Below are 9,735 nucleotides of genomic sequence, written 5' to 3'. Positions count from 1 at the left end.
TAGCACTTTAGTACGAAATTATAGCTAATTTGCCTACAAACGTCAGGTGGTCATAATCATCTGGCCACTCAGTGTATGTGTCTGTTTTCATATCAATGCTATGCTGTTTTGTTTACTATGGGCTTATAGTATGGTTTGTTATCAGGTAGTGTGATACCTTTAACTTTGTTCTTCTTTCTCAATATTCCTGAGGCTATTAGGTATTTTGTTTTGTGGTTGTTTTTGTTTTTTAAATCAAAACTTATGCTACAGACATCTGAGAATCCTAGACACTTCATATTAGTGTTTCGAAGTGTTTCATTGATACCTTAAGACAAGTGTTTCAAAACCGTGGCATGATTTAATTTCAAGTTGCCAATTTTGTTTTTACCAGCATCAGAAAGTTATGGCTACACTGCCAATGCCTGGTCTGCTTAATTTGACTTAAGAGTTTAATATGACTTAACATTAAAAGCTCATGCTACCCTGAAATATATAATTTCACACATATGGTGACATTCAACATTCAAGTGCCAGGGTTTTTTTTACCCTTTGGGTCAAATTTATTCAAACTTTTAAAGAATCACTGTTAGACTTATAAAAATAAATATTTGTCAAAATGTTCAATAAACATTACATAAAACTAGCAGCAAAAAATATCTAGAAATCTGTTGTATGCAAATAGTTTTCTTCCCAACCATGGAGGTTTTTTTTTTTAATATGTTTTTATTTTTAGAAAGAGGAAGGGAGAGTGAGAGAGAGATAGAAACATCAATGATGAGAGAGAATCATTGCTCGGCTGCCTCCTTACATGCTCCCAGCAGGGGATTGAGCCCACAAGCCAGGCATGTGCCCTGACTGGGAATCGAACTGGGATCTCCTGGTTCATAGGTCAGTGCTTAATCAATGAGCCATGCTGGCCAGGTGGTGTTTTTTATTTTTTACTAAAAATAATTTATTGCTTTTTAAAAAGTAAATTAATAATTATAATAGAACTAGTGGCTCGGTGCACAAATTTGTGCACATTGAAAGCAAATTAATATCCGTTTAATATCGCTGTTCGCCCTTTCTCTATAATACAAGTGTCAACCAAATTCATGATCAACAATGACAAATGAAAACACATGCGTGTGATTGGCACCAGCGAGAGAGAGCTTTATATGTATTGTGCATGCACAAGTCAACTTAGCTTTTTATAGATATAGAATAAACTTGCTTAATTAGAACTGCTTTCTGATTTAGCTAAACTTTTTCCAGCCCAGTGAAGCACCCCAACTTCTCTTTCAGCAACAGATCAGTAAATATCAACATGAAGTACATTATTATTGTAGATCACACAGGGAGAACAAAGGGTAAAACATTTAACTGCAGCAGTGTTTCACTATATTCTGCGCAATGAGAAAACGAAGTCATTTTCAAGGTCCACCATTTCTTCTTTTCATTTCGGTCAAGTTCCTACGCGTTCTAAATCTCTATTTTCCAGCTAATAAAAAGAAAATAAGATTCTACCAAGTCTCCTATCTACTCCAGGACTTCCGTGAGGATCAAATGAGATGAGGCAGCAATTTGGTGGGCTGTCGCTTCTAGGTGGTGGCGGAGCCTGTGTCCCATTTTGGGGAAGCCGAGTGTTGCTTTCTGGGTGCCAGGTCTGCGGTGCCCTTTCTCTGTGTGCATCATGGCAGCTCCTGCATTGAGCATCTGCCCCCTGGTGATCAGTGTGCATCATAGTGACTGGTCAGAAGGTGGGAAGGGCACTTAGCATATTAGCCTTTTATATAGATAGATACCAAATTGAGTTTAATCTAACGTATTAACAGAAGCATAATACACTCTAGTAAACAGGGACTTCCAACTCGCTATATAACGAACTAAGAAGGAAGTTAATTAAATTCTTGATTTAGCTAGGGGAAAACATTGGTCACTGCCACTTAATCCCATAAATTCATGCTGTTCCACATTTAAAGGGGAAACAGAGTAGGGGTCTCCCTGTTCTTCCCACTAGAAATGCACTGGAAAGTGACAAGCCTAGGGCAATATAAAGGCTGCTAATGCAAGTTGGAGCTGAAGTAAAAATTCTATTTTCAATGCCTTGGGGAAGTGGAAGGGATTAACATTCACCAGGTCTACATGGATGACACTTTGATCATAAAACAGCTCAGAGTAAGAATTCATTTGTGGAATGTGGTGAGCATGGTCACGTCCTAATTCTTTCTTGGAGTTTGGAAGCGTCACCGGTCATGTAACTATTAATATTCAGGGTTAAAAGAGACACTAATGCTGTGCCTTCCTCAGATTCCACAGTGGATCTTGCCCCCAAGGTGACTAAAAAGATGGCCCAATATCAGGAGTAGAGGTAGGGAGGTATAGTCAACTTCAGAAAATGGTTCCATATAAATTTTTGGATTATTCTAATCCTGCAAAATATGCCATTGGCGTTTTGATAGGGATCACATTGAATCTATAGATTGCTTTTGGCAGCATGGACATTTTAATGATATTTTAAATCTTCCTATCCATGACCATGGTATATGCTTCCATTTATTTGTATCTTCCTCAACTTCTTTCTTCAGTGTTGTATAATTTTCTGAGTACCGATCTTTTACTTCCTTTGTTAAATTTATTCTTAGGTGCTTTATTTCTTTTTGGTACAATTATAAATGGGATTGCTTTCTTAGTTTCCCTTTCCGATACTTCATTATTGGTATATAAAAATGCAATAGACTTCAGGATATTTATTTTGCATTCTGCTACTTTACTGAATTCATTTATCAGTCAGTACATTTTTGGTGGAATCTTTAGGGTTCTCTATATACAATGTTATCTACAAATAATAACAGTTTTACTTCTTCCTTTCCAATGTGGATTTCTTTTATATCTTTTTGTCTGATTTCTGTGGCCCAGACTTCCAGTACTGTGTTGAATAAGAGTGGTGAAGTGAACATCCTGTCTTGTACCTGTTCTTAAGAGAAAGTTTTAGTTTTCCCCATTGAGTATGATGTTGGCTGTGGGTTTGTCATATAAGGCCTTTACTATGTTGAGGTATGTTCCCTCGATTCCCACTTTGCTCAGAGTTTTATAACTAGGTGCTGAATTTTACCAAGTGTTTTTCCTGTGTTTATTGATGTGATCCATGTGATTTTCATCTTGCATTTCATTTATTGATTTGCAGATAGTGTACCAGCCTTGCATCCCAGGAGTAAATCCTACTTGGTCATGGTGTATAATCTTTTTAATGTATTGCTGGATCCAGCTTGCTATCATTTTGGTGAGGATTTTAGCCTCCATGTTGACCAGGGATGTTGGCCTGTAATTCTCTTTCTTTGTAGTGTCTTTATCCAGTTTTGGAATTAGGGTGATGCTGGTCTCGTAAAATGAGCTTGGGAGTCTTCCCTCCTCTTGAATTTTTTGGAATAGTTTTATGAGGATATGTAATTCTTCTTTGAATATTCAGTAAGATTTACCTATCAGGCATTCACAGCTTTTAAACAATCTCTCACAGTCCTTATTTAAATCGTCGTAGAAGGATATGACGGCCTGAGAGCACTTGATATTAGCTTCCTTGGCTGGTACCAGGTAGGCCTCATCAGAGTTTTTCCATTTCATCAGAAACATTAATTCTCCACTGGGGTCTGTAGCTCCAATAATCCACTCCAGCTCCAAAACCCAGGCAAAGCTTTGTGGCTTTTCTGATTCTTCTTTCTTCTTCTTTGGTTTGCTCTCCTCTCCCTTATCTTCAGAATCAGTCAGCTGTGTGCCGGCCTCCCTCTGTTTTGTCTGTCACATGTGCTGTTTTCTGTGACTGTAAAAACTCAGCACTGAGGTCGGGGCGGTCCAGGTTCTTTCTGGCTCCCATGTGTTGTCCTCATCTGAGAACCCCTTCCACTCGAGGACTCCACTCTGCCCTTTACCACTCGATGGTTGAGAACTTTTCCCACCACATAGTCCTCTTCCTCCTCTTCTAGCACAGCCTCCACTTTATTCTTGTCTTATTTTTTCCCCATAGTGCTCGCCAGCTATGGGGACAAAGGGTGATGCTACTCGCTCAGCCGGCATGGCTAAGTGGTTGAGCGTCGGCCTAGGAACCAGGAGGTTGTGGGCTCAGTCCCCAGTGTGGGGTGTGCAGGAGGCAGCCGATCAATGATTCTCTCTCATCACTGATCTCTCTCTCTCCCTTTCCTTTCCTCTCTGAAATCAACAAAAAAACCTTTTTTTTCAAAAGGGTGATGCTGCTCTCATGGTGCTTCCACTCCCTGGGAGGAAACAGCAACGCCACGGTGGACACTTTCCATTCTCTGACACCTGCCTGTGTAGTCACTCGTGGAGGGTAGAGCTAAGTATTGGAGAAAGACGGGATGCTAGGACGCCTTTAATCATTCCCATGGGTAGGGCCAATTTGTCTCCTTTAAATTGACTTATTTGCATATAAATAAAAGCACCTTAGGACATCACTACTGACAGTCTCCAAAAAAAATTGTTGGATACAGTTTAGTGCCTACATTAAAAGAAAGCCCACTCCTTTCTTGAATGAATATCCTTGCCGTGTTAATAAATCCCTAACAGTATTTGAATTCCCAACTGTGCCTCCTTTTCCCCCAGCACTGGGGACTCTGCACGGGCTACATGCTCACCGGTGAAGTGGTGACTTCAGTGTTGGGTGGAATCTGCATGGCTCTTGAAAATGATAAACATCAGAAGTTGATGTCTAGAGTCCCATGGTTTATCCAGTTTGGACTATTGGGAATATTTTGGTGGGATTTTTAAAATGTTATAGGGATCTGAGTAGTAGATTTGTGATAACACTGAATCCAGGAAGCTCACAGTGAAAAGACTATGAACTTAACCTGAAAAACATTTCTCTATTCTATAAATCTCTCAGTGGCATTTGGATTAATCAGGCATAATTAAATGTAGTTAGATTTTTGTCAGATTGTAGTTCAAAATAATACTCATCTTTGGAGAGGCTAATATATTCTGTAGAAATTTTATTAAGCACTTTAGTTAAGCAAACACGAAAAACAAAATCAGCCTCAGGAAGGTTAATTACTAAAAAAGCACAAAATATAGTAGATTGTGTAAATCATTAAAATTTTGAATACCATGGCTTGAGCTTTAATGTACGTAGAGAGGTATTTTGGATTTTTTTTCCCACATTATATTTTCCAAAAGTACAGAATTGCAATTACAGTCTTTAAAAGTTCCCCTCAAGTTTGCATAAGTTTTTCATGTTATAATTCCCAAAGTGAAGAATTACAGTGGTATTCTTTAAATGGCAACTAATCATTTTAGGATTCCACTAAGTTTGTTTCCATTGTAAGAACTCTATTTTTATTTCTGTAACTGTAAAGAAGTGATCTTGTAGGAGAAGTATTAGGAGAGAAAGTGTATGTAAAAGAGAGAATGTATATGAAAGCATCCGTCCGTGCCTGGCCTTTCAAAAAATGAAATGAAATTTTTAAAGAAAGGTGAAACAAGAGTTTAGACTATAACCATAAATCTTTATTTTTAGCAATGTCTTTAAAGGGAAAAGTAAAGGCATCAAATTGGTTTTATATGTTTTATTTTTTTGTACTCAGAGAATTACATTTTCAGTACCCTTGCATGTCTCAGGAAATAGCCTTTGATAAGAATCCCCGTAGAAATTTCTGAAACTCTCTCATGATGTGTCCATATTTGATAGTTCTTGTCTATATTTCTTAATTAGAGCTTCCAAAGGATTGTCATCTCAGGAACACACAATTACCCAAGAAACGTGAGCCTTGTCTTTATCACCACTCAGATTCCATGGACTTTAAGCTGTTTTTGTGAGAAATGACGCCCAGATGCCCTTTGTTTGGTAGATATAAGAGATCTTTCTTGTGCATATCTGAGATATTCATAGAAAAACCCTGCCATTCCATTTTCTTCAGTCATTTTGCTGCTTGGCTTTTCAGTGAGGACTCTGTTTTCTATTGGAATTGAATCCTGTTGGGATAATAACAGTTCACTTGAAAGAACATTCTAGTAAATAATTCTAGCTTTTGCCAACCTAAAAGTGGTCTGCTAATTGGAATTCTGTATATACCTTTTGCTAATGGGCTAAAACAGCACAAATGTCAAAGGTCATATATACTCTGTAAACAATATGTAAGCAAAGCAAAGCCATGTCTGAGTCCGGCACGGGGGCTGGTTTTTCTGCTCTCCGGTTCCCCTTGTGGTAATGGCAACCTTAGAATGGATTGCATATCAGTAATAACTACTTCATGTTTTCACATATTCTTACCTTGGGATTCTTTCTGAGAGAAATTAAAAAGACTCTTACCATCCCATTGTAACTCTGTGTTGGCTCTTCATACGTGCTGGGCATCAAAAAGGCAATTACAAAAGTTCATTCTGATTGGAAGTCAAAGGCAGTGGCCATTTACCCATCCGTGCTCAAGGCAGTGTGACGAGACGAGTTTGGGAAAACAGATGAGTTAAATGCTTATATTGTTTATAATATATCACGACACCCCTTTCGTAGAAATTCCCTTTCCCTTTTGTCATTTGACCACTTATTACCACGGGAAACCTCAATCTGTGTTTTAAAGGCACTGTATTTTTTCATTAAGAATTGGCTTGGGCCTTTGTCTAAAAAACTGCTAAGGTTACCTACTATTCCACATGTTTAACTAGGACAAATGTTTTAGGATAATTACAGTGAAAGTCAGTAACGATAGGATCTTAAATCACTGGCAACTGCCTGCCAATGAAGGGGGACCAGGCCGAATAGCAGGCTTCAAAGCCTTGCTCGCCGAGCCTGGCCGGAGACAGATTTTGCCTGCCTGTCCTAACCAGCGCCAAAGGGCTCACCAAGATCCTGTCTCTGCTTCCTGTTTCTCTTGCTGCCTGTGTAACTCTTCCTGGGGAAAGCATCACCTAAAATCCTTTAGTTCCTTCTCACTTTTCAAGGTTCCCGTTAAGAGCTGGCATGTGGCTTTGACCAATACATTGTGGACATACTTCAAAGTCCTTTATAGACCAGACCAAATGAAGTGTATCTGGACTCTGAGTAGACAGCCAAGGCAGGTTGACCTAGGAAATGTCAAGTATTGACTATTTAAAACATATAAGTTGACTCTCTGCAGTGTTGGAGGAATCGGGTGATCGTGCCCCTGCCTTTGTTTCTATCGCGTTCCTTGTTACAATGATCCTCTCTCCTGCTGCTGCACCGCACCAGAACTGAATGAAGGCTACCCTCTGCTTCAAAACCAGAGCTGTGCTCGAGTCCATTCTGCACAGCACACCACAGGTTTCAGGAGGATGGAGCAGAGCACTTTAGCATCCTGCCTAACCCTGATCTCTCTCTGCAGAATTGTTGCTGTTAGAATCATTTGAGGTTGTGATCGCTGCTTCAGGTTCATGTACACATCACACCATCTGCTGCTCTCGGTTCACATCCTCGCAGAGTACACAAGTGCTGGCCACTGAGACATTTCCCAGATTTAGGATACAAGTTGTGAATACCTAAGAAATGCTTGAACCAAATAAGAAAAGTGAATGCAGAGTAAAACACACTGTTATGAATATATCTAGCACTGTGTTTACATGTGAAGTTACTTGCTTGGCCAATTTTTTCATCATAACTCCTTAACTCCTCAAAGCAGAGTATAAACCGGGCACGATAACAGATTTGACAAGAGAAGAATAGTAACTTATGTGTGAAATACAAGTTCATTACAATGTGTGTACCCATAAGTCCTAATCTGATCTGGTTTGCTCTGTGCATCTGTCAGCTTAATTACAGTGATGAATGTACGTGTGTGTCCAGTGCTCATGAGCTGTCTTGTGGTTCATGAAATGAAGCCTGGCCCCCTTGTGCTTTGTGCTGTTTGGTGGCCTGGCTGGTCCGCACTGTCATGAATGAAGGATGACTTCGGTTCGAGCTCATTTGTCACTCCACGTTCTGTGGAGAAAAGTGTTTCGTTGCTGTGATTGTTGGAAAAACATGACCGGACACGTATGCGGCTCAGATAATGTTCCCTGTAAGTTGCAGAGCCATCTGTGATGTGTGTCATAGCCAAAGTAGTCCCGGAGCACGTGGACAATTCTGTATCACAGAAATCAAACAATAAAATGGTAGTTGTGATTCATTGTGCTTCGGTGTGGTCTTTTCCTGAGCTCGGGCCAGTAGTCGCCTCCCTCTCTCACCTGTAAGCTTCGCCTACTACTGAGTTTCTGAAATTCAATATGTGAACAACAAGCATCTTTGAAAGTTGCTGGAAATGGACTAAGGATACTTAAATTCTTATGATCCATCAGAGGAAAAATAGGTCATTTGGATTCTCTGTAGCAGGGGACATTTTTACCTGTCACTGTGCTGGGTGCTTAACAGTACTCTTGTCACTTCTAGATGTTGTTCTCTTTTTCGGGAACTCCTATTGGCAAAATAAAGGAACTGCTTAAGGTTAAACTTACAGAGGTTATTTTTTTAAATATATATTTTATTGACTTTTTACAGAGAGGATGGGAGAGGGATAGAGAGTTAGAAACATGGATGAGAGAGAAACATTGATCAGCTGCCTCCTGCACATCCCTACTGGGGATGTGCCCACAACCAAGGTACGTGCCCTTGACCGGAATCAAACCTGCGATCCTTCAGTTCGCAGGCCAACGCTCTTATCCACTGAGCCAAACCAGTTAGGGCTACAGTGGTATTTTTTAAAATTTGGCCATGGATTGGGGAAAGGGGACCAAATAATATATTGTCCAAGCCAAGGACACCTTTGACAGTGAGAAAGAGTACTTTATGATGTAAACAGATGTAAGCCAGACTGTCCTGGGCAAGTTGGGTTTGAGAGGCCACGTGGACCAGAATGACCTGAAATTCTGGTTACATGCAGATTCCTGGGCTCTGCCTCAGCTCTCCTGATTCTGATTCTCTGGGGTGGAGGCTTAGGCATCTGTATTTTAACAAATGCCTTAGGGGCATGCTTTAAATAAAAAGTGTAAGTTGTGCCCTAGCCAAGTAGCTCAGTTGGTTGGAGTATCATCCTGATACAACAAGGTTGTGGGTCAGGGCACATACAAGAATCAACCAATGAATGCATAAATAAGTGGAACAACACATTGATGTCTCTCTCTCTCTCAAAAATAAAAAAAGTGTAAGTTGTGAGCTGTTGCTATATGGACTATGCAGAAGATAACTTCAAATTTTAAAATTAAAAGGCAATTGGTTCCTTGATCTCTTCTGAGGAACTGGTGCCACACCAAAACCAGAACCAGTGCCTCCAAAGGCACTTGGCTGCACCTATGTGCTTCCTGAATGTAGTCTTCATATTAGCTTGCATTGTGTTATTCTTTTTAAAAAATATATTCTTATTGACTTTTTACAGAGAGGAAGGGAGAGGGATAGAGAGAATCATCGATCAGCTGCCTCCTGCACACCCCCTACTGGGGACTGAGCCTGCAACCAAGGTCTATCCACTGAGCCAAACCGATCAGGGCCATTGTGTTATTCTTTTACTAAACATTCAGTGATGAGTGGGTGTCCTTTTTATTTATTATTATTTTTAAATCTTTATTGTTGAAAGTATTACATATGTCCCCTTTTTCTCCTATTTACCCCTTATAGCCCACCCCGCCCCCTGCGCTAGGCCTTCACCACCCTGTTGTCTGTGTCCATGGGTTAAGTGTATAAGCATACAAATTCTTTGATCTCTTCCACCCACCCACCCCTGGGTATCTTTTTAAAATTTGAGAGCCACATAACTATCTTGTGTATTTATCACTAAAAAAACC

General features: G+C 39.9%; 1 pseudogene; it reads right to left on the bottom strand.

Moving 5' to 3' along the window:
• Positions 1–3,355: 3,355 nt before the first annotated feature.
• On the bottom strand, positions 3,356–4,102 carry LOC102774016 (annotated as a pseudogene).
• Positions 4,103–9,735: the final 5,633 nt, after the last annotated feature.

This window comes from Myotis davidii, unplaced genomic scaffold (genome assembly GCF_000327345.1).
Source record: "Myotis davidii unplaced genomic scaffold, ASM32734v1 scaffold1124, whole genome shotgun sequence".
Taxonomy (NCBI): domain Eukaryota; kingdom Metazoa; phylum Chordata; class Mammalia; order Chiroptera; family Vespertilionidae; genus Myotis; species Myotis davidii.
The sequence above is the reverse complement of the archived record's forward strand: the minus strand, read 5'-3'. Positions and strand labels throughout refer to the sequence as shown.